Source organism: Apium graveolens, unplaced genomic scaffold, assembly GCF_009905375.1.
Source record: "Apium graveolens cultivar Ventura unplaced genomic scaffold, ASM990537v1 ctg1452, whole genome shotgun sequence".
Taxonomy (NCBI): Eukaryota; Viridiplantae; Streptophyta; class Magnoliopsida; order Apiales; family Apiaceae; genus Apium; species Apium graveolens.
The window spans coordinates 1-8,545 of record NW_027417243.1 but is presented as its reverse complement, the minus strand read 5'-3'; positions in this window follow the sequence as shown (position 1 = coordinate 8,545).

Sequence of the window (8,545 nt, the reverse complement as noted above, 5' to 3'; positions counted from 1 at the left end):
CGTAGACATTGGTCCACATACATCTGTGTGTACCAATCCTAGCAAATCTGCAGCCCTCTCTCCATGTCCACTAAATGGAGATTTGGTCATTTTACCCAATAGACAAGACTCGCATGTAGGATATGATTCAAAATTATAGGAGTCAAGTAACCCTTCCTTATGCAATGTCCGCAGTCTATTTTCACTAATATCACTGTTAGAGAGAAAACACACGCTAATATTCACGCAAGTATACGCGTTCGCAAGTAATATAGAATACTTTCTAGTTCGTTCCCACAGAGACTCAGACTAATTTATTGTCTAATTAAACTCACTCACCAATGTATAATTACTTCTCAATGTTAAGACACTAACAGTTAGAATTGTTGACTAAATATTAACTACAATTAACTACTTAATTAGTCACTTAATTAACACTTCAAATTATCAATAATAAAACACTCATGAGATCACAACTTCATTACTACTTCCTTCAATAGTCATTGTTATTACCTTTAGCATATGACAATGATGATATTAATCGAATAACACAAAACTGATAAAAGCCAACTTTCATTGTACTAATACCATTCTACCAACATCCACAATCAAGATAGAAGTTGAATAGTCATCAATTATGTTGAGTTCCTATATGTCTACAGAAATTGACAACACAACGATTTAAGCACAAGTTATTCCTTTTGATTACATAGGGCAAATAAAACTGTTAGAGTTACCCACTAATCATGCACAACGTACATGAACCTATGCTAGCATGGCAAGTTCTAAATCTCAAGATCCACCGTCGCTTCACAAGAGATTAACACCCTATCTTATATATTCGCGACGCACATAAGACGAATACGCACAACCAAAACTAGATATCATACAATCATCACACACTAAAGTATTAAACAATTAACTAAAGAATTCCATAATAAATCCGTTGCAACCCCATGATCACGATTAGCCCATAATAGCACTTATCGTCATCTTGGGTTCATATGAAATCATGATAAACAAACACAAGAAAATATAACTAAACTAATTGTAATAACCCCAATTTTTGGGAAATTTTTGAAACCCTTATGAATAGTGTTTTTGCTGAATGAGAAAACTTTTCATGCCACACTATGTAGGGGTTCTGATATGGATATTCTGAGATTTTATTAGTACTTTATATGGGATATAAGTGTATGTAAAGATCGTCAGAATCCAAATCCGAACACTTTGATTTTTCCCGGAAATACACTAGATACGGAAAGATTTGAGAAAAAGGTAACAGGATAAAAATGATTTAAATTAAAGGATTATAGGAGAGGATCATAAAAGGAATATAATATATTGAGAAAGGTTAAGGGAACCTAAGTAATAAGATCCCGGGTATGATCCTTCAAACGATAAACGAAAACGAAAGTTAAGCGAACCGTATAACAGATCAGCGGTCATTAGGCAAACAATTAGGAAGTTAATCAAAGGGATTAGAGAGGATGATGTCACCCAACCAATGAGAAGAGGACAAGGAGGGGAGGATGACATCATGAGGATGACACAAGCATGACATGGGAAGGAAGGAGATGTGGTGGCTTTTTAACCACACAAAATCAAGGGCAACTAGGTAATTTACTAAAACAAACACAAAAATCAAACCAATCAAGCCAAGCAAATCATTTTTCATCAAAATCAAAAAGAAACCAAGGCATTGTTCTTCATGCTCTCGGCCAAAACAGAACCAGAACACTAAAACTGCTGTATCTCCTTCATTTCTCACTCAAATATTGTGTTCTATAGCTCATTGGAAAGGTATTGAGATGGCCTACAACTCTTGTTCACAATTCTCGTCCAAATAATCATGGTAAGACCCTCATTTTTACAGTTCTTTAAATCGGACTTTTAGAAACTTCAAAGCCTAACTTTGTGTTCTTGATTTCTTTGGAAAGATCAAGCTTGTAGGAGGCTCCCTAAGGCTTCCTAGCAACTTAACACCTCCCAAGGAAGGTATAAACTTCAAACCCTAGCCTTTACTTTATTTGTTAGTAAGTTTAATGGTTGATGTTGTGAAATGAGAAGCATGGATTGTGATTATTAGTAGTTTGGTTTGATTTGGAAGTGTTTTTGGTAATTGAAGCTTGATTATAGTTCATAGGTCTTGATTGTGGTTGTTTGAGTTGAAAACCTTGGAGATTATGGACTGATGTGGTATGGTTTAGGTGAAGTTTTGTTGTATTGATGGTTATGAGTTGGTTGGTGGTTAATTGGAGTAGTTTAAACATTGGTAATTGCGTAAACATAGCCGTCGTAATGTCCGATTTTCTTTAGACTGTTTTTGTGCATAACCTTAGGACCTGAGAACCCCCGCTAGATTATAACCACTGCCATATTTAGATAGCTCATGTTACGAGCTTCATTTTGATATGTAGTTCGTTCGATTCCGATGCACGGTTTAGGAGAAACGACCATTTCAAGTAACGGCGTTTCGCGAACGAAACTTTTCCCCTCGCCTTACTTTGAAACATAGGTTAAAGACCAAAAAGGGTTAATTAATGCATGAAACATTTATGGTAAGTGTGTTAGGCAGTTGGTAAGACACTCGCGAAGGAATCGCCTTAAAACTCGTAAAGGTTAAATTATTAAAAATGGTGGAGCCGAGGGTACTCGAGTGACTTAAGAGAATCAGTAAGCGCAAAACGAGCGTTAGAGTCTGAGTTGGTTAGAGTATAGATTTACAAGTGACTTTGGTTTAATTCCAACTTACTTGTTGTTTATAGGTTACCAGACTCGTCCCGAGCCATTCGTAACCCCCAGTCGCTCAGGCAAGTTTTCTACCCGATATACTGTTGTTGTGATGTAAATATATGTATATGCATTATCTTGTGATAGTGCATGATTGTTATTAGCAAATTTTGCGATATATTGGAGCATGCTGATATGGTATATATGCATGTCTGTTTCGTAATCTGGTTATCTATCTGTTGATTTCAATGCTTATAGTTGCATAATACCTATGCTAGAAATAAGCAAGTAGTTGCGTATACCCTTAGTATAGGGGATAAAAGGTGAACATATTTCTAAACCGGGAGTCGATGTTCCCGAGTATATTATATATATATATATATTTATATATATGTGGATATAGTTTTTAAAACTATGGATCGAATAAGGTTTATTCGATACCTTTATTTTACTTAATTGAATATTAATTTGAGTATTCATTCGAGGGCTTATGACTCAGTTTATTTTATTATTTGAATATTATTTGAATATTCATTCGAGGGCTTATGACTCAGTTTATATTATTATTGAATATTACTTGGATATTCATTTGAGGATGTATGACTACTTTATTTTATGAATATTATTTATAGTATTCATTCGAGGTATTATGACTCCGCTTATTACTTAATAATATTCTTTATTGTATTAAAGAATAAGGTGTCGATAATCAAACTTACTTTTGATTATTCAAATAAAGATATTACTTTCGTATAAGTATATCTTTGATTATTTGCTATTCATTTCAAGTATAAGTTTTAATACTTCTACTTCAATTATTTTATAAAGATTATTCTTTATGGGAATATTATTTAAATAATAATATTCAGACATTTTCTAAATATTATGGGGACTGATTTACTTCATTAAATCAGCTTCACTCCAAACATTCTTAAAAATGTTTTGCGAGTCTTCAAAATGATTTTTTTTAAAAGTTAGAGCGGATCCCAAAACTCATTTTTTTAAGATCCTCCTTTCGAAGGGGATTTAAATACTCGCTCAAAACCTGAGGGATCCGGCTTTGTGGTGTGTTTTATATTCGCAACAAGGTTGCTGTTTTGATAAATGAATTGATTACTTACCCAACACTCGGGAAGTAAAATTCTTGGAACAAGTTAATCCATTAACAGGCATCGCCTGGGAAATATCGGTGAGTTCTCCTTTCCAAATAGATACGACTTCTTGGTGGAGCCGTATCAACAAGTTTCTACTTGGGGAAAGTGGGGACAAGCTTTACGTTTCAGAGTCATGGATTTCATCTGAACTAGGAGTGGCGTAAGTGGCCGAGTAGCGCCGGCCCAGCCTTATTATATTGGCCCAAATGGCCTGGAAGTTCCGCTAAGGCGGTCCATTCCTTAGGAGTTCAGTGTTCGGTTGACAAGTAAATCCGACAGGTTCTCCTCTACATGTAGAAAATGGTGGGGTTGTACTACTACGACTGATCATCGTAAGTGGTCTTCCTGGCGCGGCAAACTCCCGTAATGAGTTCATCATCCAATTGGATAATTTCTGCAACACTACCCAGAGCACTTCGATAGAAAGGCTACGGTTGGGCGATTGTTGAGTGTTGGCAGGGTCAAGTTTTCAAAATGATGTTTACATCAAATGAAGTATCTCGTAACTTCATTTTATTTTGATAATATTTTAAAGATTTAATCTATTCAAATCTTACCTTATAGTCTCATCTATGTGATGAACTTTTGAAGCTAATTATAACTTGAACGGTGGTAGTTCAAGTAGTATTTGGGAAAGATATAAGTATATTGGGGTATCTTGTAACTTCATCTTTTAAACTTATATCTAATTAATAATTGTCTTATGAATGACAAAGATTTTCAGAAAAACGTTGAGACAAGGTTAGATATATGAGATCACCTTGCAACGATATTTTTTTTTTACAGTTATACACTGGGACTTTGTGTATATTGTGCATGGAAGAGGACTTCCAATATTTTGAAAAGTATATATGTATATATATATATACTGAATATTTTGCGACTTCATCGCATTAAGATATCAACTTGGTTCATTTCTTTTGACCAAGACTTTCATGAGTACTATGAGAAGGCTCATATATTGTTAATCATTATACATATTATTTTGGTGGGCTTGCTGCTCACCCTTGCTTTCTTCTTTCATCACACAACATCAGATAGACAAGATGAACCGGACCAAGCTCCCGATTCGCAAGAGTTTAGGAGACGTTCCGCAGTTTTCTAGAAGCACTGATGCCGCCATAGCTGAGGTAGGAACTACCAATAGGCTAGGCTTTCAACTTTTGATGTATCAGATTATGTATATTTATGAATTGTAATAATGGCAAAGAAATGTAAATTTATTCAGAAACCTGTTTAAGGTGTATTGGCATATAATTGTGGAATAAAACGACTTGTGATTATTTTTGGATATTCATCTCTGAGACTATAACTTGTGATGTGTGTGTTTATTGTGGGGTCACAGTACAGAGTAGTTGATTATTTATTAAGATTGGGTGTTGTTAAGGGAAATGGAACTCGTGACAACCCGGATCCCCGACCCCGGATTTGGGGGTGTTACAGAAATGGTATCAGAGCTAAGCGTTATAAACCTCAGAGATGATGTGACGTTAAGATAATAAGTTCACTAAGATGATAAGAACTCTTGCCAAGTTCATAGTCGGGCTACCTAACGTAGTACTGATAGTTAAAACCCTTATGGGAACCCTTATAAATATCGTGATAGAAGCGTAGTTCGTTATCGTATATGGTAGCGGGAATCCGAACCCTGCGGTTGAGGAGCAACAGTGCGATGATGTTTTATTACTAATTGGAGATCGGATTGTGGATCCGATAGAGCGTCCTAACGCAGGACCGGATGATGTTGATATTGAGGATGTTGTCCTAGAAGGGATAGTTGCTGAGGAGGATCCCATGGAGGATCCTGACAAGAATGAATAAAGGACCACCGATGAATTGATGACCATGGTTAGGTCGACTACCAGAGGTAGGATTGGCCGGTCACTACCGGAGGTTCGTTCAAGTTTGTAAAGATAGTAGCCCCTTTAACGCGTCTTACTCATAAGACTGAGAAGTTCGAATGGACAGAGAAATGCGAGAACAGCTTTCAAGAACTGAAGCAAAGGTTGGTGACGGCCCCTATGCTGGCGTTGCCGGATGGAAAAGGAGATTTTGTGAAGTGTAGTGACGCTTTGCACAAGGGCTTAGGGTGCGTGCTTATGCAGCACGGTAAGGTAATCGCGTACATGTCAAGACAATTAAGGTAATATGAAATTTGATATCCCCGCCCATGAGCTTAGGCTCGTGGCAATAGTTTTACCCTAAAGATTGGAGGCACTACTTGTATGGAGAGAAGTGCGAGAATTACCTAAGCCATTAGTGCTCTAGTACATTTTCACGTAGAAAGAGCTCAACATATGCCAGAGGAGGCAGTTAGAGCTAATCAAGAATAATGATTGGGAGATTCTTTATCATTCGGGGAAAGCCAATGTGGTGGCTGATGCCCTCAGTAAAAAGGAGAGACTCAAGATGATAATGTCTTTGGGAGAGTTTATAAGAGATTTTGGAAATAGTAGTGAAGGTGACCGGAGCCGGTACCGAAAAGCTGTTTGAGATTGCAATACAGTCCGAATTATCGGAAAAGAACATATTGTGTGAGAAAAAGTGAAGAATGAAGGCAGAGAGCCAACAAATAGATATGAGATTAATACCGAGAAAAATGATAAGGGAATAATGAGGTATTCCTATAGAATTTGGGTTCCAAATGTTCAAGAGCTTAAAGATGAGATCTTAGATGAAAGTCATAGTTCAAGGAATAAGATTAAGGGCAAACCCTGAATGTGATAGTCAGGGAGGACGCCATCAAGATAGAAGGAACCTATAACATAATGAAGTGGAAAATGAGGATTTTAACGTATAAGATAACCCCAAGTATGGGAGAAGGATGAAACATTTCATACTAAGGAAACAGAAAGTCGAGTAAGGAAAGGAGACCCAAAACGGTACTCCTATACGGCAATTCATGGACCTGTCTAAAAAGAACTTAGACTATTATCCCCAACAACCACCTTGAGGAAACAATGCGATAGGAAATTCTTTCATGATCTTTAAGTCGCTAAGCTCTTAGAGTTCTAAGGAACAAGCTGACCCAGTCGAGGCAAGAGCCTGGCTAAAGGAAATATAGGAATCATTTGAGATTCTAAATGATTGACGAACCACAAAAGACTGTTTTTGTCACTTACCCTCCTAAGAGAGAGACCACCCGCTGGTGAAAGACCAAGAAAGGCACGGAGCCAGAGGTTAGAATAAACTGATTTAAGTTCAGTCAATTGTTTTCGGGAAAGTAATTCCCAAAGATAAGGAGATAGTGTAAAAGCTTTGGAGCTAGAACAAAAGTGGATGAGTATGATGAATTATGAATCTAAGTTGTAAAAGTTATCAAGATTCGTTCTGAGGACACGAATCCAGAATGACGGGATGTTTGGAATCGATACTTATGTTATGTTAGTTCATGAAATAATGATAAGAGAAAGGAAAATAAAAAAAGAAACTGAAGTGGAAAGGAATATAAAGGCAATAGAGTTTGAGGTATGATAAGGGAGTTGGGCATGAGGAAACCCTAAAGACTCGTAGCAATAGACATAGAAAAGTATGTAATCGTCAGGATGAGGGTGATTCACCATGAGTTAAAATAGATGGTTGAAGGCATAAGATATACATATATAATTATCCCCTGTAAGTTGGGAGAATTCAATGAAACCTTGAGATAATTCGAAGGGTAAATAATGAGACGCGGATAGACTAAGGAGACAAGGAAGTAAGAAATTAAGAAAATTGGATGAAGGAAGTGACCTTCAAGAATGGGAAGTGTAAGACCGGTGGCATGATACCCAGAAAGGGAGACGCCAGGTATGAAAGATATCCCAACATTGAGGTGACTGTTGAGATAAACAACAAAAGTACATAAGGAATTATTAAGAAGAAGTTCATGTTGAACATGACCAATATCTTCCAAGACATCCATGTTATCATTACCAAATCAAGAAAGAAAAGTGGATGACCATTGTTATCTTTTGGAGGCCATATGGATTGACCTCAATTTGAATAAGGATGCTATTATGAAGTTAGGTATAGACTATCGAGGTGGGAAATGATTGAATAAGACACCCTTATCAGGGATATATGACTTGATTTATCCATGGAAGGATGCAGGTACCTTTTAAAGGTGGAATTAAGGATAGAACATCGGTAACTTAAAATGAATCCTAGGGGAATGCATAAAGGTTGGAATTTCACCCTTAATAGGGACAGTATGAGTTTTGACAGTATGATTTGGAAAGGGTTAATGTAGCAACAACCTTTAAGAATCAGTGGAAAAAATTTTCAGAAGTATATAGACAATGGTTCTAGTAATAGTAAATGGTATTTTAATATGCCCTGTATCTAGGGAATACAGGAGGAACGATTGAAGGATAACCTTAGAGGTTTTACAAGGAGAAAGGTAATATTCAAAATTTTCAAGAATAGAAATGTTGATAAAGGAAATATGACGTAATTATAATGTTGCCAAGTGGGGCACGTGTTAAACCACGAGAAAGTATGGATCGAACCAGTAATGGTCGAAATTATTCAGGGAAATTAGGACTTAAGATAAAAGATGTTCTAATTATGATTGAGAGTCAGTCATGACAGTGATTAACCTCTAAAGACTGAGGCAATAACTTATGGAAAAATGGTGATTTTTTTTTTACTCATCAGATTTTAAGGAAAGCATTTTCACATAAGCTGTGATTGAAATA